The sequence below is a fragment of the Pristiophorus japonicus genome, unplaced genomic scaffold (genome assembly GCF_044704955.1).
Source record: "Pristiophorus japonicus isolate sPriJap1 unplaced genomic scaffold, sPriJap1.hap1 HAP1_SCAFFOLD_940, whole genome shotgun sequence".
Classification (NCBI taxonomy): domain Eukaryota; kingdom Metazoa; phylum Chordata; class Chondrichthyes; family Pristiophoridae; genus Pristiophorus; species Pristiophorus japonicus.
Window position 1 is genome coordinate 992 of NW_027254869.1, and position 23,904 is coordinate 24,895.

A 23,904-nucleotide genomic window follows, 5' to 3' on the forward strand; every position below is an offset into this window, starting at 1 on the left:
CCTCTCTACCTCTCTTTCCTCCTTCAAGACTCTCCTTAAAACCGACCTCTTCACCTGCCCTAATTTCTACTTTTGTGGCTCGGTGTCAAATTTTTATCCCATAATCCTCCTGTGGAGCACCCTGGGACGTTTCACTACGTTAAAGGCGCTATATAAATATACATTATTGTTGTTGTTCCCTCTGTCTCTCCTCTTCCCCGTCTCTCTCTCACTCCTTCCCCTCACTCTCCCCTTCCCTCTCTCTCACTCCTTCCCCTCACTCTCCCCTTCCCTCTCTCTCACTCCTTCACCTCACTCTCCTCTTCCCCGTCTCTCTCTCACTCCTTCCCCTCACTCTCCCCGTCTCTCTCACTCCTTCCCCTCACTCCCCTTCCCTGCCTCTCACTCCTTCCCCTCACTCTCCCCTACCCTCTCTCTCACTCCTTCACCTCACTCTCCTCTTCCCCGTCTCTCTTTCACTCCTTCCCCTAACTCTCTCTCTCACTCCTTCCCCTCACACTTTGCTTCCCTCTCTCTCACTCCTTCCCCTCACTCTCCCCTTCCCTCTCTCTCACTCCTTCTCCTTACTCACCCTTCCCTCTCTCTCACTCCTTCCCCTCACTCTCCCCTTCCCTCTCTCTTCCTCTAATAGAGCCCCACCTAGTGGACTACCGATGTAATAACAACTACTGACACGCTCCTCTCTCTCTCCATCTCACACTCTCCCTCTCTCCCCTTCCCCCTCTCACTCGCTCCTTTCCTCACGCTGTCCCTTTCCCCCGCTTTCTCCCCTTCCCACTCTCCGCTCCTCTCTCTCTACTCACTCCTCAATCTCTCTCCTCCCTCTCTCTCTCTCCTTTCCCTTCTGACTTTCCCCTTCCCCCTCTCTAACCCCTTCCGGCTCGAGAGACAGTGAGCGACAGAGAGAAAGTGATAGAGAGACAGAGAGAGAGAGACAGAGAGACAGAGAGATTGGGACAGAGTGTGACTGAGTTGCCTTGGGATGTTTTACTACGTGAAAGACCCGATATATCGATGTTGAGAGGCGAATATTGAAGAGACGGAGGCAGGAGTCTGGGGGATGAGACACAATCTGAGCGTTTCACTGACCCCTCCTCATTCTTCAAACACACAGCACTAACTGGGGAATGACCCATAGCCCAGGGCAGGTGGTTCCATAGCTCAGGGGTTAGAGCACTGGTCTAGTAAACCAGGGGTCGTGTGTTCAAATCTCACTGGGGCCTACTCAAGATTAGCTCAGTGTCAATTAGCCAGGGGTTTAATTATAAATATTAAACATCTCTGAGACCGACCCTGGAACAACAGGGTCCCCTCACAACATTCTCTCTCTCTCTGCTTGACATGATTTTTCCGCTTTCTCGCTTTTCCCGTCTCTCACATTCCCATCTGTCACCCTCTTCCATCCCCCACTTTCCCCTGCTCTCTCTTCCCTCCCCTCCCTCCTCTCTCTCTTTTCACTTTTTTTTCAGATTCTCCCATTCCCCCTCTCTCTGTCCCCTCCCTCTCTTTCTCTCTCTCCCCTCCCTCTCTCGCCTTCCATCTCTCTTCCTCCCTGTCTCCCATTTCCAACTCTCTCTCTCTCCTTCCTACCTCTCTCCCTTTCCCACTATCTCGCTTTCCCCATCTCTCACTGTGATATATTCACAGAGCACAGCACACACAGCTCCGAACAAGGCAGGCAGCTCTCTCGGAAGCCTCCGGAAATCTGCCTGGTTCAGTTTAATTATTAACTCTGCAGTTGCAGTACACAATATGTCCACATCCACAGTGTGGAGCGACAAACATTACAAGCTTACAGACATTACACTCACTCATTCCCCTCTCTAACCCTCTCCCCTCACTGTCTCTCCTTCCCCCTCTCTCCGCTTTTCACTCTCCGCTTCCCTCTGCTTCCTCCCTCTCTTTCGTCCCCTCCCTCCCCTCCCTCCACTCTCTCTCCCTCTTTTCCATTTCTTTTCAGATTTCCCCCTTCTCCCACTCTCTCCCCTTCCCCTCCCGCTCTTTCACATTCCCAACTTTCTCTTTTCCCTTCCCCTCTCTTTCCCTCTCCTTCCCCACTCTTTCTCTCCCCTTCCCCTCTCTCTTTCACTCCTTCCCCATCACTCCTCTCAACATCTCTTTCACCTTCCCCCCACTCTCTCTCCTCTTCCCTCTCTTTCCCCTCCCCTCTCTCGCTCTCGCCTTCCCTCGCTCTCTCTCCCATTCCCCTCTCGCTCACTCCTTCCCCTCTCCCTTTTCATTTTCTCCCCTCCTCTCTCTCTCCCCTCCCTCTCCTTCTCCCTCCCCTCCACAGTCTCCACTCCCCTCCATCCTCCCTTTCATTCCCTCGCTCTCGCTCTCCCCTTTCCCATCAGACTCTCCCCCTCCCCATCTCTCACATCCCCCCTCTCTCTCCCCTTCTCCCTCTCTCTCCCCTTCCCCCGCTCTACCCTCTCCCCTCGAGGGACAGAGTGAGAAGGTGAGAGACAGAAAGAAAGAGACAGACACAGAGAGACAGAGAGACTGAGAGATTGAGGCAGAGTGTGACTGAGTTGCCTTGGGATGTTTTACTACGTGAAAGACCCGATATATCGATGTTGAGAGGCGAATATTGAAGAGACGGAGGCAGGAGTCTGGGGGATGAGACACAATCTGAGCGTTTCACTGACCCCTCCTCATTCTTCAAACACACAGCACTAACTGGGGAATGACCCACAGCCCATGGCAGGTGGTTCAATACCTCAGGGGTTAGAGCACCAGGGGTCGTGGGGTCAAATCTCACTGGGGCCGACTCAAAATTAGCTCAGTATTTAAATTAACTGTCAATTAACAAGGGCATTGATTATAAATATTAAACAGCTCTGAGATTGGCCCTGGAACTACAGGCTCCCCTCACACCTTTCCCTGTCTCTCTGCTTTCCAGATCACAACCTGTTCTACATTTTTTTTTAAACTCCTCTCTTACTTTCCCGCAATCTCACTTTCTCCATCTCTCTCTCCCCTTCCCCTCTCTCTCTCCCCTTCCCCTCTCTCTCCTTCCGCTCCCTCCCCTCACTCCTCTCTCTCCCTCTTTTGCCTTTCTTTTCAGATTCTCCCCTGCTCCCTCTCTCTCCCCTTCCTTTCTCTCTTTCCTGCCTCATCCCTCTCTCGACTTCACATCTCTCTCCCCTTTCCCTCTCTCTCCCCTTCCCCATTCTCCCCTCCCTCCTCTCTCTCACTCTTTTGCCTTTCTTTTCAGATTCTCCCCTGCACCCTCTCTCTTCCCTTCCTTTCTCTCTTCCCTGCCTCCTCCCTCTCTCGGTTTCCCATCTCTCTCCCCTCCCCCTCTCGCTCTCTCCCATTCCGCTCTCTCCCATTCCCCTCTGGCTGACTCCTTTCCCCTCTCTCTCCCATTCCCTCTCCCACTCATTCCCCTCTCTCCCTCCTTTTACAACTTCCAAGCACGAATCTCTCTCACACAGCCGACACAGACACGATGGGCCGAATGGCCCTCCTTGTGTGCTGCAAGATTCTGTGAATGTTCAGGGATGTTTCCAGTAGAGTGGATAAGGGAGAACCAGTTGATGTGGTATATTTGGACTTTCAGAAGGCGTTCGACAAGGTCCCACACAAGAGATTGATGTACAAAGTTAGAGCACATGGGATTGGGGGTAGTGTACTGATATGGATTGAGAACTGGTTGTCAGACAGGAAGCAAAGAGTAGGAGTAAATGGGTACTTTTCAGAATGGCAGGCAGTGACTAGTGGGGTACAGCAAGGTTCTGTGCTGGGGCCCCAGCTGTTTACACTGTACATTAATGATTTAGATGAGGGGATTAAATGTAGTATCTCCAAATTTGCGGATGACACTAAGTTGGGTGGCAGTGTGAGCTGCGAGGAGGATGCTGTGAGGCTGCAGAGTGACTTGGATAGGTTAGGTGAGTGGGCAAATGCATGGCAGATGAAGTATAATGTGGATAAATGTGAGGTTATCCACTTTGGTGGTAAAAACAGAGAGACAGACTATTATCTGAATGGTGACAGATTAGGAAAAGGGGAGGTGCAAAGAGACCTGGGTGTCATGGTACATCAGTCATTGAAGGTTGGCATGCAGGTACAGCAGGCGGTTAAGAAAGCAAATGGCATGTTGGCCTTCATAGCGAGGGGATTTGAGTACAAGGGCAGTGAGGTGTTGCTACAGTTGTACAGGGCATTAGTGAGGCCACACCTGGAGTATTGTGTGCAGTTTTGGTCTCCTAACCTGAGGAAGGACATTCTTGCTATTGAGGGAGTGCAGCGAAGGTTCACCAAACTGATTCCCGGGATGGCAGGACTGACCTATCAAGAAAGACTGGATCAACTGGGCTTGTATTCACTGGAGTTCAGAAGAATGAGAGGGGACCTCATAGAAACGTTTAAAATTCTGACGGGGTTAGACAGGTTAGATGCAGGAAGAATGTTCCCAATGTTGGGGAAGTCCAGAACCAGAGGTCACAGTCTAAGGATAAGGGGTAAGCCATTTAGGACCGAGATGCGGAGGAACTTCTTCACCCAGAGAGTGGTGAACCTGTGGAATTCTCTACCACAGAAAGTTGTTGAGGCCAATTCACTAAATATATTCAAAAAGGAGTTAGATGAGGTCCTTACTACTAGGGGGATCAAGGGGTATGGCGAGAAAGCAGGAATGGGGTACTGAAGTTGAATGTTCAGCCATGAACTCATTGAATGGCGGTGCAGGCTAGAAGGGCCGAATGGCCTACTCCTGCACCTATTTTCTATGTTTCTATGTTTCTAATCACCAAGAATGATTATTCGGGCCCCACCTACTTGTTAACAATAGTAAGATGCAAACAGGAGCTGGTATTACAGGTTGCTCCATAGCTCAGGGGTTAGAGCACTGGTCTTGTTGACCAGGGGGTTGTGGGTTCAAATCTCACTGGGGCCTACTCAATTTTGGCTTCTGTTACTGAATTGACCGTCAATCGGCGACAGGCCGACGTCATCAACAGGAACCACTCACTCCGCACTTTACAATCTGCCCACAGCACTTTCACTTCCCACTCCCAGTCTGTATCCCACCTTTTCCACATCCAGTCTCAGAGACACCGATATATCATCGACTCATAGAAACTGACAGCAGGGAAGAAGACCATTTCGGCCCATCGTGTCTGCACCAGCCGACCAAGAGCTATCTGCTGGGCAGGGCCACATAGTCCGCATGTCCCAGACACGAGACTCCCAAAGCAAGCGCTCAACTCGGAACTCCTTCACGGCAAGCGAGCCAAAGGTGGGCAGAGGAAACGTTACAAGGGACACCCTCAAAGCCTCCCTGATAAAGTGCAACATTCCCACCGACACCTGGGAGTCCCTGGCCAAAGACCAGTCTCCTCTTCCATCTCTCTCACTCCTTCCCCACTCTCTCCCCTTCCCCACTCTCTCCCTCCTTCCACTCTCTCTTTTCCCTTCCCCTCTCTTTCCTGCTCCTTCCCCTGTCTTTCAGAGAGCAGGTGGCTCCATAGCTCAGCGGTTAGTACACTGGTCTTGTAAACCAGGGGTCGTGAGTTCAAATATCACTGGGGTCTAATTTTAGTATTTAGATACCTGTTTCTCATTCCTCCAACTCTCTTCCCCCTTGAAAGGATGCAAAATTCACAAGAATCTCCTCACAGTGTTTGGGCTCATTCGAAAGGATATTTAATTTTGGACTATCGATCGGAAAGTTTGCAACCCTAAAGTGCTTATGGAAGAAACTGCGAACTTTAGTAGAATTTTGGACTTTTTAAAGACACATTCAAGGCTGTGAGCGGGCCCAAAGAACGAACAGGAGACAACTTGATTATTGAGGCTGTCTGGGTGTTGGGACTAACATAACTTGTCTGGAGAAATGGGTATTCGAGAATCCTTCTCCACAAGAGACATTAACATTACAACAAATAACCCAGAGATAGCCAACCATCAACCTGAATCGGGAAAACCATTTCAGCATATACATCACCAAGAGGCCCAATCCAGCCTGTATGCGAAAAACTAAGCACAAAAGGACATTGCGATTACCAAACTAATATTTGCACCAGGAAGCAGTTTATCGAACATCAACCCACACAAAACATATTAACTTTTAACGAGCCCGCCAAAATATTACAAAGAAGAGTCAAGCCCGCCAAATTCAATCAAAGAATCCTGGACTGATTTGGTGTGAAGATTAGAACCACTCAAACCGTATAACTGGCCCCTGTTTTAACAGAGGGTGTGACATACTTTGCCAAACAACCGAGACCACGCTTGTGTCATCAAGAAGGGAGAGAAACCAACGCGACTGTTGTAAACTAACTTCTCCAGCCTCGAAGTCCTGAAGTCCTGAAGGAAGAACATCACCACCGCGGCAACAACTGACCACAGCCAACGTGGTATCAATGAAAAACCACCGCGATCGACCAAACTCCAAATAAACTCCAACTGGAAGATACCGAAGAATCGAAAGTTTCCAATCTACAATCTAAGTCCTGACTACCAACAGGTGAAAACATGACCTAAAGAGACTTTGAACCTATTTCTAACGAAGAAAACCGGGTACTTACCCCATAGATCCAAAACGTGCTTTACCGCATCAGTGGACTCAACCCAACTGAAGATTGTGCAGCTAGAAGTCTTCTCCAACGTTCGGGGTACGGCAAGCAGAACCTGCACAATTCAAGGAACCCCGAAACCGTGAACTACCGCTAACTGACCAGAAAGGATTGGTAAGCATAGTCCCTGCCTGCCCTGGAGTCTAACCTAGCTAGGATTAGGTATGGGGAGGTGGGAGGTGTCATTTTACTGTACACCCCCTTTGAATGTGTAATGTATTGTTCTTTATCAGAGTGATTATAAGTTTTGACATTGTATTTTCTTGTCTTTAATAAAATCAAAGTTCTTTTGCACCAAACCATTGACCTTTGCACTTTGTCACACCCCCCCAAATAAATCCAGAGTCTAGAACCCAAGGGAGTGGGGGGCGATTCGAACCGCTCAAGTAGGTCAGAGGTGAACCTGACCCCCGGGACCACCACCACACCATTACACTCCCGTCTCTCTCTTTTCCCTTTTCTTTCAGGTTCTCCCCCTCGCTGCCCTCCCCCTCTCTCTCACTCCTTTCCCCTTTCTCCCCTAAACATCTCTCTCCCCTCCCCCCCTCTCTCCCACTCCTTCCCCTCTCTCTCCCCCCATTCCACACTCTCTCTCTCCATCCCCGCCCTCTCTTTCCCCAACTCCCTCTCTTCCTCGCTGTCTCCCCTTCCCACTCTCTCACTCCTTCCCCACTCTCTCTCCTTCCCCTCCCTCCGCACTCCTTTTCCCTTCCCCTCTCTTTCCTGATCCTTCCCCTGTTTTCGCTGGAACAGGTGGCTCCATAGTTCAGGGGTTAAAGCACTGGTTTAGTAAACTAGTGGTTGTGGGTTTAAATCTCACTGGGGCCAATTCAAAGTTAACTAAGTATTTAAATTCACTGTCAATTAACAAGGGATTTAATAATAAATATTGACCAGCTCTGAGACTGACCCTGAAACACAAAGCTCTCCTATTCTCCTTTCGCCCCCTTTCTCATTCTCCCTCTCTCCCTATCTTCCCCATCACTACACATTCTGCCGCTCTCCCCATTTCTCTTTATCACTCATTCCCCTCTCTCTCCCCTTCCGCACTCTCCCGTTTCCCTCTCTCTCCTCTACCCATTTCCTCCAATCTCTCTCATTCCTTCGCCCTCTCTCCCCTTAACATCTCTTTCCTCTTCCTTCCTCTCTCTCCCCTTCGCCCCTTTCTCTCTCCCACCCCTAGCCCTCTCTTTCCCTCCTTCCACTCTCTCTCTCTCCATCCCCTCCCTTTCTTTTCCTCTCTTTCTCGCTGTCTCTATTCCCTCTCTCTCACTCCTTCCACTCTCTCTTTTCCCTTCCCCTCTCTTTCCTGCTCCTTCCCCTGTATTTCCCAGTGCAGGTGGCTCCATAGCTCAGGGGTTAGAGCATTGGTCTCGTAAACCAGGAGTCGTGAGTTCAAATCTCACTGGGGCCTACTCAAAATTAGCTCAGTGTTTAAATTCACTGTCAATTAACAAGGGCTTTAATTATAAATATTAAACAGCTCTGAGACTGTCCCTGGAACAACAGGGTCCCCTCCTCTCTCCTCCTTCTTGTGTCTCTGACACTCTCTCTCCCTTCCCCATCACGACCCGTTCTGCACCTTTTTATCGCTTTCCCGTCTCTCACTCATTCCCTTCTCCCCCTTTCCCCCTCCCTCGCCTCACCCTCTCTCTCCGCTATCCACTCTCTCACCCCCTCTTTCCGCTCACTCTGTCTCTTTCGCCAACCCAGTCTCTCCACCCTCTCTCCCCTTCCCCTCACCTTTTCACTCTCCACTTCCCTCCCTCCCCTCCTTCCTCTCTCGCTCTCTTTTCCCTTTCTTTTCAGAGTCTCCCGTTCTCCCTCTCTCTCCCCTTCCTTTCTCTCTCGCTTGCCTCCTCCCTCTCTTGCCTTCCCATCTCTCTCCCCTTCCCCCCTCTCCCCTTCCATCACTTACTCTGCCTTCCGCTCTCATCCATTATCCTCTCTCACTCACTCCATCGCCACCCTTCCCTCTCCCTCTATTTCCCCTTCCCCCTCTCTCTCACTCCTTCCACTCTCTCTTTTCCCTTCCCCTCTCTTTCCTGCTCCTTACCCTGCGTTTCCCAAAACAGGTGGTTCCATAGCTCAGGGGTTAGAGCTCTGGTCTAATAAATCAGGGTCGTGGGTTCAAATCTCACTGGGGCTTACTCAAAATTAGCTCAATATTTAAATTCACCGTCAATTAACAAGGGCTTTAATTATAAATATTAAACTGCTCTGATACCGACCCTGGAACAACAGGTTGTCGTCTCTATTACACTTTCTCTCCATCCAAATCTCTCTCTGCCAACCCCCATTCTGCATCTTTTACCCCCTTTCCCGCGATCTCGCTTTGCCCGTCTCCCCCCTCCCTTGCCACACCCACTCTCTATCCTTTCCTGTCTCTCTCTCTCCCCCTTCCGCTCCCCACCTCTCACTCCCCTTCCCCCTGTATCTCAATTCTTCCCACATTCTACCCAATATAAACTAGAGGTGATCCAAAATATGACAGACCCCGTGTCCTAACTCGCACCGAGTCCCGCTCACCCATCACCCCCTGTGCTCACTGCCCACGTGTCCTAACTTGCACCGAGTCCCGCTCACCCATCACCCCCTGTGCTCGCTGCCCCGTGTCCTAACTCGCACCCAGTCCCACTCACCCATCACCCCCTGTGCTCACTGCCCACGTGTCCTAACTCGCACCGAGTCCCACTCACCCATCACCCCCTGTGCTCACTGCCCACGTGTCCTAACTCGCACCGAGTCCCACTCACCCATCTCCCCCTGTGCTCTCTGCCCTACATTGGCTCCCGGTTAAGCAACGCCTCGATTTCAAAATTCTCATCCTTGTTTACAAATCCCTCCATGACGCTCGCCCCTCCCTATCTCTGTAACTTCCTCCAGCACTACACCCCTCCCTATCTCTGTTACCTCCTCCAGCGTCTACACCCCTCCCTATCTCTATAACCTCCTCCAACACCTACATCCCTCCCTATCTCTGTAACTTCCTCCAGCACTACACCCCTCCCTATCTCTGTTACCTCCTCCAGCGTCTACACCCCTCCCTATCTCTATAACCTCCTCCAACACCTCCATCCCTCCCTATCTCTGTAACTTCCTCCAGCACTACACCCCTCCCTATCTCTGTTACCTCCTCCAGCGTCTACACCCCTCCCTATCTCAATAACCTCCTCCAACCCCTGCACCTCTCCCTATCTCAATAACCTCCTCCAACACCTACACCCCTCCCTATCTCTGTAACCTCCTCCAGCACTACACCCCTCCCTATCTCTGTTACCTCCGCCAGCGTCTACACCCCTCCCTATCTCTATAACTTCCTCCAACACTACACCCCTCCCTATCTCTGTTACCTCCTCCAGCGTCTACACACCTCCCTATCTCAATAACCTCCTCCAACACCTACAGCCCTCCCTATCTCTGCAACCTCCTCCAGCCACTACACCCCTCCCTATCTCTGTAACCTCCTCCAGCCCCTACACCCCTCCCTATCTCTGTAACCTCCTCCAGCCCCTACACCCCTCCCTATCTCTGTAAACTCCTCCAGCCCCTACACCCCTCCCTATCTCTGTAACCTCCTCCACCACCTACACCCCTCCCTATCTCTGTAACCTCCTCCAGCCCCTACACCCCTCCCTTTCTCTGTAATCTCCTCCAGCCCCTACACCCCTCCCTATCTCTGTAACCTCCTCCAGCCCCACAACCCCCCGAGATGTCTGCACTCCTCTAATTCTTCCCTCTGACCATCCCTGATTATAATCGCTCCACCATCGGGGGCCATGCCTTCTGTTGCCTGGGCCCCAAGCTCTGGAACTCCCTCCCTAAACCTCTCCGCCTCTCTACCTCTCTTTCCTCCTTCAAGACGCTCCTAATAACCGACCTCTTCACCTGCGCCAATTTCTATTTTTGTGGCTCGGTGTCAAATTTTTATCCCATAATCCTCCTGTGGAGCACCTTGGGACGTTTCACTACGTTAAAGGCGCTATATAAATATACATTATTGTTGGTGTTCCCTCTGTCTCTCCTCTTCCCCGTCTCTCTCTCACTCCTTCCCCTCACTCTCCCTTTCCCTCTCTCTCACTCCTGCCCCTCACTCTCCCCTTCCCTCACTCTCACTCCTTCACCTCACTCTCCTCTTCCCCGTCTCTTTCTCACTCCTTCCCCTCACTCTCCCTTTCCCTCTCTCTCACTCCTTCCCCTCACTCTCCCCTTCCCTCTCTCTCACTCCTTCACCTCACTCTCCTCTTCCCCGTCTCTCTCTCACTCCTTCCCCTCACTCTCCCTTTCCCTCTCTCTCACTCCTTCCCCTCACTCTCCCTTTCCCTCTCTCTCACTCCTTCCCCTCACTCTCCCTTTCCCTCTCTCTCACTCCTTCACCTCACTCTCCCCTTCCCTCTCTCTCACTCCTTCCCCACACTCTCCCCTTCTCTCTCTCTCAATACTTCCCCTCACTCTCCCCTTCCCTCTCTCTCACTCCTTCCCCTCACTCTCCCCTTCCCTCTCTCTCACTCCTTCCCCTCACTCACCCCTTCCCTCTCTCTCAATCCTTCCCCTCACTCTCCCCTTCCCTCTCTCTCACTCCTTCCCCTCACTCTCCCCTTCCCTCTCTCTCACTCCTTCCCCTCACTCTCCTCTTCTCCATCTCTCTCTCACTCCTTCCCCTCACTCTCCCCTTCCCTCACTCTCACTCCTTCCCTTCACTCTCCCCTTCCCTCTCTCTTCCTCTAATAGAGCCCCACCTAGTGGACTATCGATGTAATAACAACTACTGACACGCTCCTCTCTCTCTCCATCTCTCTCTCTCTCTCTCTCCCCGTCCCCCTCAAACTCACTCCTTCCCTCACGCTGTCCCTTTCCCCCGCTTTCTCCCCTTCCCACTCTCCGCTCCTCTCTCTCCACTCAATCCTCAATCTCTCTCCTCCTCTCTCTCTCTCTCTCTCTCTCCCTTCCCTTCTGACTTTCCCCTTCCCCCTCTCTAACCCCTTCCGGCTCGAGAGACAGTGAGCGACAGAGAGAAAGTGATAGAGAGACAGAGAGAGAGAGAGACAGAGGGAGAGAGAGAAAGAGATTGAGAGACAGAGAGATTGGGGCAGAGTGTGACTGAGTTGCCTTGGGATGTTTTACTACGTGAAAGACCCGATATATCGATGTTGAGAGGCGAATATTGAAAAGACGGAGGCAGGCGTCTCCCCTGCCTCCTCCCTCTCTCTCTTTCCGATCTCTCTCCCCTTCCCCCTCTCTCTCACTCCTTCCATTCTCTCTTTTCCCTTCCCCTCACTTTCCTGCTCCTTCCCCTGTATTTCCCAGGGCAGGTGGCTCCATAGCTCAGGGGTTAGAGCACTGGTCTCGTAAACCAGGGGTCGTGAGTTCAAATCTCACTGGGGCCTACTCAAAATTAGCTCAGTATTTAAATTCACTGTCAATTAACAAGGGCTTTAATTATCAATATTAAACAGCTCTGAGACTGTCCCTGGAACAACAGGGTCCCCTCCTCTCTGACACTCTCTCTCCCTTCCCCATCATGACCCGTTCTACACCTTTTTATCGCTTTCCCGTCTCTCACTCATTCCCTTCTCCCCCTTTCCCCCTCCCTCGCCTCACCCTCTCTCTCCGCTATCCACTCTCTCACCCCCTCTCTCCGCTCACTCTGTCTCTTTCACCAACCCAGTCTCTCCACCCTCTCTCCCCTTCCCCTCACCTTTTCACTCTCCACTTCCCTCCCTCCCCTCCTTCCTCTCTCGCTCTCTTTTCCCTTTCTTTTCAGAGTCTCCCGTTCTCCCTCTCTCTCCCCTTCCTTTCTCTCTCGCTTGCCTCCTCCCTCTCTTGCCTTCCCATCTCTCTCCCCTTCCCCCCTCTCCACTTCCCCTCTCTCCCCTTCCATCACTTACTCTCCCCTTCCGCTCTCATCCATTATCCTCTCTCACTCACTCCATCGCCACCCTCCCCTCTCCCTCTATTTCCCCTTCCCCCTCTCTCTCACTCCTTCCACTCTCTCTTTTCCCTTCCCCTCTCTTTCCTGCTCCTTCCCCTGCGTTTCCCAAAGCAGGTGGTTCCATAGCTCAGGGGTTAGAGCACTGGTCTAGTAAATCAGGGTCGTGGGTTCAAATCTCACTGGGGCATACTCAAAATTAGCTCAATATTTAAATTCACCGTCAATTAACAAGGGCTTTAATTATAAATATTAAACTGCTCTGATACCGACCCTGGAACAACAGGTTGTCGTCTCTATTACACTTTCTCTCCATCCAAATCTCTCTCTGCCGACCCCCATTCTGCATCTTTTACCCCCTTTCCCGCTATCTCGCTTTGCCCGTCTCCCCCCTCCCTTGCCACACCCACTCTCTATCCTTTCCTGTCTCTCTCTCTCCCCCTTCCGCTCCCCACCTCTCACTCCCCTTCCCCCTGTCTCTCAATTCTTCCCACATTCTACCCCAATATAAACGAGAGGTGATCCAAAACTCGGCTGACCCCGTGTCCTAACTCGCACCCAGTCCCACTCACCCATCACCCACTGTGCTCACTGCCCCGTGTCCTAACTCGCACCGAGTCCCACTCACCCATCACCCTCTGTGCTCACTGCCCCGGGTCCTAACTCACACCCACTCCCGCTCACCCATCACCCCCTGTGCTCACTGACCGCGTGTCCTAACTCACACCCAGTCCCACTCACCCATCACCCCCTGTGCTCACTGCCCCGTGTCCTAACTCGCACCGAGTCCCACTCACCCATCACCCCCTGTGCTCACTGCCCCCGTGTCCAAACTCGCACCGAGTCCCGCTCACCCATCATCCCCTGTGCTCGCTGCCCCGTGTCCTAACTCGCACCCAGTCCCGCTCACCCATCACCCCCTGTGCTCACTGCCCCCGTGTCCTAACTCGCACCCAGTCCCACTCACCCATCACCCCCTATGCTCGCTGACCCCGTGTCCTAACTCGCACCGAGTCCCGCTCACCCATCACCCCCTGTGCTCACTGCCCCCGTGTCCTAACTCGCACCGAGTCCCGCTCACCCATCACCCCCTGTGCTCTCTGCCCCGGTGTCCTAACTCACACCGAGTCCCGCTCACCCATCACCCCCTGTGCTCACTGGCCCCGTGTCCTAACTCGCACCCAGTCCCACTCACCCATCACCCCCTGTGCTCTCTGCCCTACATTGGCTCCTGGTTAAGCAACGACTCGATTTCAAAATTCTCATCCTTGTTTACAAATCCCTCCATGACGCTCGCCCCTCCCTATCTCTGTAACTACTTCCAGCGTCTACACCCCTCCCTATCTCTATAACCTCCTCCAGCACCTACACCCCTCCCTATCTCTGTAACTTCCTCCAGCACTACACCCCTCCCTATCTCTGTTACCTCCTCCAGCCCCTACACCCCTCCCTATCTCTATAACCTCCTCCAACACCTACACCCCTCCCTATCTCTGTAACTTCCTCCAGCACTACACCCCTCCCTATCTCTCTTACCTCCTCCAGCGTCTACACCCCTCCCTATCTCTATAACCTCCTCCAACACCTACACCCCTCCCTATCTCTGTAACCTCCTCCAGCCACTACACCCCTCCCTATCTCTGTAACCTCCTCCAGCACCTACACCCCTCCCTATCTCTGTAACCTCCTCCAGCCCCTACACCCCTCCCTATCTCTGTAACCTCCTCCAGCACCTACACCCCTCCCTATCTCTGTAACCTCCTCCAGCCCCTACACCCCTCCCTATCTCTGTCACCTCCTCCAGCCCCTACACCCCTCCCTATCTCTGTAACCTCCTCCAGCCCCACAACCCTCCCTATCTCTGTAACTTCCCACACACCTCCCTATCTCTGTAACCTCCTCCAGCCGCTGCACCCCTCCCTATCTCTGTAACCTCCTCCAGCCCCTACACCCCTCCCTATCTCTGTAACCCCCTCCAGCCCCACAACCCCCCGAGATGTCTGCACTCCTCTAATTCTGCCCTCCTGACCATCCCTGATTATAATCGCTCCACCATCGGTGGCCGGGCCTTCTGTTGCCTTGGCCCCAAGCTCTGGAACTCCCTCCCGAAACCTCTCCGCCTCTCTATCTCTCTTTCCTCCTTCAAAACTCTCCTTAAAACCGACCTCTTCACCTGCGCTAATATTTATTTTTGTGGCTCGGTGTGGAGCACCTTGGGACGTTTCACTACGTTAAAGGCGCTATATAAATATACATTATTGTTGGTGTTCCCTCTGTCTCTCCTCTTCCCCGTCTCTCTCACTCCTTCCCCACACTCTCCCCTTCTCTCTCTCTCACTCCATCCCCTCACTCTCCCCTTCCCTCTCTCTCACTCCTTCCCCTCACTCTCCCCTTCCCTCTCTCTCAATCCTTCCCCTCACTCACCCCTTCCCTCTCTCTCAATCCTTCCCCTCACTCTCCCCTTCCCTCTCTCTCACTCCTTCCCCTCACTCTCTCCTTCCCTCTCTCTCACTCCTTCCCCTCACTCTCCTCTTCTCCATCTCTCTCTCACTCCTTCCCCTTACTCTCCCCTTCCCTCTCTCTCACTCCTTCCCCTCACTCTCCCCTTCCCTCTCTCTTCCTCTAATAGAGCCCCACCTAGTGGACTATCGATGTAATAACAACTACTGACACGCTCCTCTCTCTCTCCATCGATCTCTCTCCCTCTCTCCCCGTCCCCCTCTCACTCACTCCTTCCCTTACGCTGTCCCTTTCGCCCGCTTTCTCCCCTTCCCACTCTCCGCTCCTCTCTCTCCACTCACTCCTCAATCTCTCTCCTCCCTCTCTCTCTCTCTCTCTCTCCCTTCCCTTCTGACTTTCCCCTTCCCCCTCTCTGACCCCTTCCGGCTCGAGAGACAGTGAGCGACAGAGAGAAAGTGATAGAGAGACAGAGAGAGAGAGAGACAGAGGGAGAGAGAGAAAGAGACAGAGAGACAGAGAGATTGGGGCAGAGTGTGACTGAGTTGCCTTGGGATGTTTTACTACGTGAAAGACCCGATATATCGATGTTGAGAGGCGAATATTGAAAAGACGGAGGCAGGCGTCTCCCCTGCCTCCTCCCTCTCTCTCTTTCCAATCTCTCTCCCCTTCCCCCTCTCTCTCACTCCTTCCACTCTCTCTTTTCCCTTCCCCTCACTTTCCTGCTCCTTCCCCTGTATTTCCCAGTGCGGGTTGCTCCATAGCTCAGGGGTTAGAGCACTGGTCTAATAAACCAGGGGTCGTGGGTTCAAATCTCACTGGGGCCTGCTCAAAATTAGCTCAGCATTTAAATTCACTGTCAATTAACAAGGGCTTTAATTATAAATATCAAACAGCTCCAAGACTGTCCCTGCAACAACAGGGTCCCCCCTCTCTCCTCCTTCTTGTGTCTCTGACACTCTCTCTCTCCCTTCCTCATGACGACCCGTTCTACACCTTTTTATCGCTTTCCCGTCTCTCACTCATTCCCCTCTCCCCCTTTCCCCCTCCCTCGCCTCACCCTCTCTCTCCGCTATCCACTCTCTCACCCCCTCTCTCCGCTCACTCTGTCTCTTTCGCCAACCCAGTCTCTCCACCCTCTCTCCCCTTCCCCTCGCCTTTTCACTCTCCACTTCCCTCCCTCCCCTCCTTCCTCTCTCGCTCTCTTTTCCCTTTCTTTTCAGAGTCTCCCGTTCTCCCTCTCTCTCCCTTTCCTTTCTCTCTCCCTTGCCTCCTCCCTCTCTTGCCTTCCCATCTCTCTCCCCTTCCCCCCTCTGCCCTTCCCCTCTCTCCCCTTCCATCACTTACTCTCCCCTTCTGCTCTCATCCATTATCCTCTCTCACTCACTCCATCGCCACCCTTCCCTCTCCCTCTATTTCCCCTTCCCCCTCTCTCTCACTCCTTCCACTCTCTCTTTTCCCTTCCCCTCTCTTTCCTGCTCCTTACCCTGCGTTTCCCAAAGCAGGTGGTTCCATAGCTCAGGGGTTAGAGCTCTGGTCTAGTAAATCAGGGCCGTGGGTTCAAATCTCACTGGGGCATACTCAAAATTAGCTCAATATTTAAATTCACCGTCAATTAACAAGGGCTTTAATTATAAATATTAAACTGCTCTGATACCGACCCTGGAACAACAGGCTGTAGTCTCTGTTACACTTTCTCTCCATCCAAATCTCTCTCTGCCGACCCCCATTCTGCATCTTTTACCCCCTTTCCCGCGATCTCGCTTTGCCCGTCTCCCCCCTCCCTTGCCACACACACGCTCTATCCTTTCCTGTCTCTCTCTCTCCCCCTTCCGCTCCCCACCTCTCATTCCCCTTCCCCCTGTCTCTCAATTCTTCCCACATTCTACCCCAATATAAACTAGAGGTGATCCAAAACTCGGCTGACCCCGTGTCCTAACTCGAACCGAGTCCCGCTCACCCATCACCCCCTGTGCTCACTGCCCCAGTGTCCTAACTCGCACCGAGCCCCACTCACCCATCACCCCCTGTGCTCACTGCCCCAGTGTCCTAACTCGCACCGAGCCCCACTCACCCATCATCCCCTGTGCTCACTGCCCCGTGTCCTAACTCGCACCGAATCTCACTCACCCATCACCCCCTGTGCTCACTGCCCCAGTGTCCTAACTCGCACCGAGCCCCACTCACCCATCACCCCCTGTGCTCACTGCCCCAGTGTCCTAACTCGCACCGAGTCCCGCTCACCCATCACCCGCTGTGCTCACTGACCCCGTGTCCTAACTCGCACCGAGCCCCACTCACACATCACCCCCTGTGCTCGCTGCCCCGTGTCCTAACTCACACCCAGTCCCACTCACCCATCACCCCCTGTGCTCTCTGCCCTACATTGGCTCCCGGTTAAGCAACGCCTCGATTTCAAAATTCTCATCCTTGTTTACAAATCCCTCCATGACGCTCGCGCCTCCCTATCTCTGTAACTTCCTCCAGCACTACACCCCTCCCTATCTCTATATCCTCCTCCAACACGTACACCCCTCCCTATCTCTGTAACCTCCTCCAGCCACTACACCCCTCCCTTTCTCTGTAACCTCCTCCAGCCCCTGCACCCCTCCCTATCTCTGGAACCTCCTCCAGCCCCTACACCCCTCCCTATCTCTGGAACCTCCTCCAGCACCTACACCCCTCCCTATCTCTGTAACCTCCTCCAGCCCCTACACCCCTCCCTATCTCTGTAACCTCCTCCAGCCCCTACACCCCTCCCTATCTCTGTAACCTCCTCCAGCCCCTACACCCCTCCCTATCTCTGTAACCGCCTCCAGCACATACACCCCTCCCTATCTCTGTAACCTCCACCAGCCCCTACACCCCTCCCTATCTCTGTAACCTCCACCAGCCCCTACACCCCTCCCTATCTCTGTAACCTCCTCCAGCACCTACACCCCTCCCTATCTCTGTAACCTCCTCCAGCCCCTACACCCCTCCCTTTCTCTGTAATCTCCTCCAGCCCCTACACCCCTCCCTATCTCTGTAATCTCCTCCAGCCCCACAACCCCCCGAGATGTCTGCACTCCTCTAATTCTGCCCTCCTGACCATCCCTGATTATAATCGCTCCACCATCGGTGGCCGGGCCTTCTGTTGCCTGGGCCCCAAGCTCTGGAACTCCCTCCCTAAATCTCTCCGCCTCTCTACCTCTCTTTCCTCCTTCAAGACTCTCCTTAAAACCGACCTCTTCACCTGCGCTAATTTCTACTTTTGTGGCTCGGTGTCAAATTTTTATCCCATAATCCTCCTGTGGAGCACCTTGGGACGTTTCACGACGTTAAAGGCGCTATATAAATATACATTATTGTTGGTGTTCCCTCTGTCTCTCCTCTTCCCCGTCTCTCTCTCACTCCTTCCCCTCACTCTCCCCGTCTCTCTCACTCCTTCCCATCACTCTCCCCTTCCCTGCCTCTCACTCCTTCCCCTCACTCTCCCCTTCCCTCTTTCTCACTCCTTCCCCTTACTCTCCCCTTCCCTCTCTCTCACTCCTTCCCCTCACTCTCCCCTTCCCTCTCTCTTCCTCCAATAGAGCCCCATATAGTGGACTACCGATGTAATAACAACTACTGACACGCTCCGCGCTCACTCCATCTCTCTCTCTCCCTCTCTCCCCTTCCCACTCTCACTCACTCCTTCCCTCTCCCTGTCCCTTTCCCCCACTTTCTCCCCTTCCCACTCTCCGCTCCTCTCTCTCCACTCACTCCTCAATCTCTCCCCTCCCTCTCTCTCTCTCCTTTCCCTTCTGACTTTCCCCTTCCCCCTCTCTAACCCCTTCCGGCTCGAGAGACAGTGAGTGACAGAGAGAAAGTGATAGAGAGACAGAGAGAGAGAGAGACAGAGAGACAGAGAGATTGGGACAGAGTGTGACTGAGTTGCCTTGGGATGTTTTACTACGTGAAAGACCCGATATATCGATGTTGAGAAGTGAATATTGAAGAGACGGAGGCAGGAGTCTGGGGGATGAGACACAATCTGAGCGTTTCACTGACCCCTCCTCATTCTTCAGACACACAGCACTAACTGGGAAATGACCCACAGCCCAGGGCAGGTTGCTCCATAGCTCAGGGGTTAGAGCACGGGTCTAGTAGGCCAGGGGTCGTGGGTTCAAATCTCACTGGGGCCTACTCAAAATTAGTTCAGTATTTAAATTAGCAAGGGCTTTAATTATAAATATGGGTCAAATACTTTATTAAGATGGAGAGTGACAGAATTAATTCAGAGATGAGGGAGGGCCTTGAAGTTCAGGAAAGATAACTTTGATGGTGTGAGATGTGAATAGACTGGCCAATGATCCTTAAAGGGTTGATGTTGGATTGACAATGGCAAATATTTCAAGATCACATGGATGAACTCCAACAATTGCACATCCCTGTCTGGAGTAAAAATAAAATGGGGAATGTGGCTCACAAGGGAAATTAAGGATAGTGTTAAATCCAAGGAAGAGGCATATAAATTGGCCAGAAAAAGCAGCAAACCTGAGGACTGGGAGAATTTTGTAATGCAGCAGAGGAGGACAAAGGGTTTAACCAGGAGGGGGGAAATAGAGTATGAGAGGAAGCTTGCAGGCAACATAAAAACTGACTGCAAAAGCTTCTAAAAAGATTAGTGACGACAAACATAGATCCCTTGCAGTCAGATTCAGGTGAATTTATAATGGGGAACAAAGAAATGGCGGACCAGTTAAACAAATACTTTGGTTCTGTCTTCACGAAGGAAGACACAAATAAGTTTCCGGAAGTACTAGGGGACGAGTGAGAAGGGGGAACTGAAGGATATCCGTATTAGGTGGGAACTTGTGTTCGGGAAATTGATGGGATTGAAGGCAGATAAATCCCCGGGGCCTGATAGTCTGCATCCCAGAGTACTTAAGGAAGTGGCTCTCAAAATAGTGGATGCATTGGTGATCATTTTCCAACAGTCTATCGACTCTGGATCAGTTCCTATGGACTGGAGGGTAACTAATGTTATGCCGCTGTTTAAAAAAGGAGGGAGAGAGAAAGCGGGTAATTATAGAGCGGTTAGCCTGACATCGGTAGTGGGGAAAATGATGGAATCAATTATTAAACATCAAAAAGCAGCACATTTGGAAAGCAGTGACAGGATCGATCCAAGTCAGCATGGATTTATGAAAGGGAAATCATGCCAGACAAATCTTCTAGAATTTTTTGAGGATGTAACTCGTAGAGTGGACAAGGGAGAACCAGTGGATGTGGTGTATTTGGACTTTCAAAAGGCTTTTGACAAGGTTCCACACAAGAGATTAGTGTGCAAAATTAAAGCACATGGTATTGGAGGTAATGCATTGACGTGGATAGAGAACTGGTTGGCAGACAGGAAGCAAAGAATCGGGATAAACGGGTCGTTTTCAGAATGGCAGGCAGTGACTAGTGGAGTGTCGCAGGGCTCAGTGCTGGGACCCCAGCTATTTACAATATACATTAATGATTTGGATGAGGGAATTGAGTGTAATATGTCCAACTGGGTGGCAGTGTGAGCTGTGGGGAGGACACTAAAAGTGTGTAGGGTGACTTGGACAGGTTAGGTGAGTGGGCAAATGCATGGCAGATGCAGCATAATGTGGATAAATGTGAGGTTATCCACTTTGGTGGCAAAAACATGAAGGCGAATATTATCTGAATGGCGGCAGATTAGGAAAAGGGGAGGTGCAACAAGACCTGGGTGTCATGGTACATCAGTCATTGAAAGTTGGCATGCAGGTACAGCACTTTTCTCTGCCCTCCCCATCACTGTTATGTTCAGAATAAATCCACGGGACCGTATCGTAAGCTGAAACTATTGTGACCTTGGTCTCTTTATTGAGACCCCAGAGTGGGGAAGCAGCATGGTGGATCACCTTATGTACCTGCTTGTCCCAGGGTGCACAAGTGACCCTTAGGCCTCCCACAGGTGTGCCCCTAGTGGCAAGTCTGACATATTGGTGAGGTTTAGGTGCATACATAACATCACTCCCCCCCCGCCCCCTCCAAAGGCTTATGTACCAGTTATGTGCAAGTTGAGGCGATATGACGCCCTGTGTCCCCGGGTCGATCACCTGATTTGAATTCCTGGCCTGGGTGAGTTGGTCGGAACGTTGCTGCCCGGCCGAGTGCCTGGTGTGATGGGACAGACGTGGCCAGGTCCTTTCACAATGGTGGCCTGCTTATCGATAGTTTGCAGTCTGGTCTGGTCCAAACGCTTTCTGCGTTTGCTCAGTACATGGTTTCACAACCAAACACTCCATTTTCATCACACACACACACACACACTCCATTCCCCTCTTTGTCTCACACAGTGCTCTCGGCCCCATCTGGGGGCCCTGAATATTGTCCACGTCACTTATTCTGATGTGGCGTGGAGGGGGGGCCGTACGATCGTGGTGCATTCTCTGCTGATAGCAGACGGAAGGCTCGGTCCTGAGCGATTCTGTCCGGTGACTGCGTAGCAACCCGGGACAGCCGGGGTCTGTAGGGAGTCTACCGCGACACGTGTGGTGCTCGGCTTGGTGATCTGGGCTGCCCGCTGCGGACTATTGTCGCTGACCCTAAGGCCTGGAGAGCCCAGGATGGGCCGATACGGCCCTGAGACTTTCAGTGGTAGCGGGAGGCCGTGTGGTCCCCCGTGGATCCTGGGACGTAGTACGGAGGTTCCCGCACCACCGACTGTGTGTAGCCTCCCTGCCTTTCTTTGTAACACGTTGCAGGGTTTGCCCCACAGTGGGGGGGGGGGCAATCTGATGGGATGAGCATTACGTCTTTGCGACGGATAAGCTGCAACACTCCCGTCTGGCGGTTCGCCGTGAGCAGGCGGTAATGTGATAACACATCACTTGCTACATGTACTTTGTCAGATACATATACGACCGGTTGTTGTTTGCCCGCTACTTTGGCTTGTTTTAACGTACCCCCGACCCCATATGATAGTACACCATTGGCCACGAAAGAACGCTCACATGGGTTCCACAGTGCAAACAACTTATTGGAACATAGTGGGTTCCTGGCCTTCTCAGCGGCCCCCCCCTTTACCTTTACCCCAAACCCAGTGGCCTTCCTCGCTGGCCAACACATGCCTCTGTTCCGTTGCGGCCACATCCCGTGGTCTGGACGTTTCTCTCGACCCGTGGTCTGGACGCTTCTCTCGACTGCCGCCATCTTCCTCCCCAGGGATTCCCGCCTCTGGCGTCGGGAAGACACATTCGGATGGTTTCGGCCGGAGCCCCGCTCCGCTTGGTCGACCTGGAGCCTCTTCCGTCGCCGCCAAGAGGTCGTCGGCTTCGGGTGCTGGGTACCCCCGTCTGTAACCGCTGCTCGGTTGGTCTTCGCCTCCTGGTGGTCGCGACGAGCGGCCTGTGCCTCGGGGGTCTGCAAATGGATCTGCACTTCGACGCCTGGTTCAGCTGAAGGTGGGGGGCTTGCTCAGCCTTTGAGCAAGGGGAGAGGTTGTTCGCCGGAGAAGGTACACAGAGGTCTTCCCAGTTCCATCGAATCTTCCCCATCCACCTTCTACCAAGCAGCATTGGCCCATCACCTGAAACAATCCACAGAGGTAAATCGCGCACCGCTCCCTCATGGGATACCCTTATGCCCGCACTACCAATAACTGGTCTCAGTTCCTTGGTGTAGGTGCCCAGCTTTGCCTGAATCGGGATCAGCTTGGGTCATTGTGCTCTGTCGCCCCCCCCCACAGCCTCTCGAATGCCTTCTGGCTCATTATTGATTGACCCGCCCCCGTGTCTAGTTCCATGGAGACTGGAGTACCGTTAGGTCCAACTTTTCACATTATCGGAGGGCTTTTGGTGGTGAAGGTGTGTACCCCATGTACTTCCCCTTCAGCCTCAGGTTGAGTTGCCTCTCCTGCTCGTTCAGCGTGACCCTCGCTGGATCGATGGTCCTCTCCTGACTCTGCCACGTGGTGAGTCACAGACCGTTTGCACATTCGCTGGAGGTGCCCCATTGTTCCACGGCCCTTGCACACACAGGGCTTGAATCGACATTGATGGGCTCGATGGCTGACCCCAGCAGCGCCAACATGATGCTAATGGATACGCATTCACGGCCCACGGCGGACTCTGAGTCACCCGAGGCCTAGGTCTGGCCTCTGCGGTCATGTGGGCCCTGTCCTGTGCCGCTCTGCCTGCTGAATACATTATTTTATGCACAGTACTTGCCGGTGAGCTTCGAATCTGTTTCGTGTTATCGCTCGTGGATATGAAGGCCTGGGCTGTCGTGATGGCCTTGCTCAGAGAGAAACATAGAAACAGAGAAAATAGGTGCAGGAGTAGGCCATTCGGCCCTTCGAGCCTGCACCACCATTCAATAAGATCATGGCTGATCATTCCCTCAGTACCCCTTTCCTGCTTTCTCTCCATACCCCTTGATCCCTTTAGCCGTAAGGGCCACATCTAACTCCCTCTTGAATATATCCAATGAACTGGCCTCAACAACTCTCTGCGGCAGGGAATTCCACAGGTTAACAACTCTCTGAGTGAAGAAGTTTCTCCTCATCTCGGTCCTAAATGGCTTACCCCTTATCCTTAGATTGTGTCCCCTGGTTCTGGACTTCCCCAACATCGGGAAAATACTACCTCCATCTAACCTGTCCCGTCCCGTCAGAATCTTATACGTTTCTATGAGATCCCCTCTCATCCTTCTAAACACCAGTGTATAAAGGCCCAGTTTATCCAGTCTCTCCTCATATATCAGTCCAGCCATCCCGGGAATCAATCTGGTGAACCTTCGCTGCACTCCCTCAATAGCAAGAATGTCCTTCCTCAGATTAGGAGACCAAAACTGAACACAATATTCCAGGTGAGGCCTCACCAAGGCCCTTACAACTGCAGTAAGACCTCCCTGCTCCTATACTCAAATCCCCTCTAAATGAAGGCCAACATACCA

At 52.5% G+C, this 23,904-nt stretch overlaps 5 non-coding genes across 5 annotated transcripts; all 5 read left to right on the forward strand.

Moving 5' to 3' along the window:
• Positions 1-1,150: 1,150 nt before the first annotated feature.
• trnat-agu (transfer RNA threonine (anticodon AGU)) lies at positions 1,151-1,223 on the forward strand. The gene has a single exon. It is a non-coding gene; the product is annotated as a tRNA-Thr (tRNA).
• Positions 1,224-7,925: 6,702 nt separating this feature from the next.
• On the forward strand, positions 7,926-7,998 carry trnat-cgu (transfer RNA threonine (anticodon CGU)). The gene has a single exon. It is a non-coding gene; the product is annotated as a tRNA-Thr (tRNA).
• Positions 7,999-8,661: 663 nt separating this feature from the next.
• On the forward strand, positions 8,662-8,733 carry trnai-aau (transfer RNA isoleucine (anticodon AAU)). Its single transcript has one exon. It is a non-coding gene; the product is annotated as a tRNA-Ile (tRNA).
• Positions 8,734-11,898: 3,165 nt separating this feature from the next.
• On the forward strand, positions 11,899-11,971 carry trnat-cgu (transfer RNA threonine (anticodon CGU)). Its single transcript has one exon. It is a non-coding gene; the product is annotated as a tRNA-Thr (tRNA).
• A 3,753-nt stretch (positions 11,972-15,724) lies between these two features.
• trnai-aau (transfer RNA isoleucine (anticodon AAU)) lies at positions 15,725-15,797 on the forward strand. The gene has a single exon. It is a non-coding gene; the product is annotated as a tRNA-Ile (tRNA).
• The last annotated feature ends 8,107 nt before the right edge of the window (positions 15,798-23,904 follow it).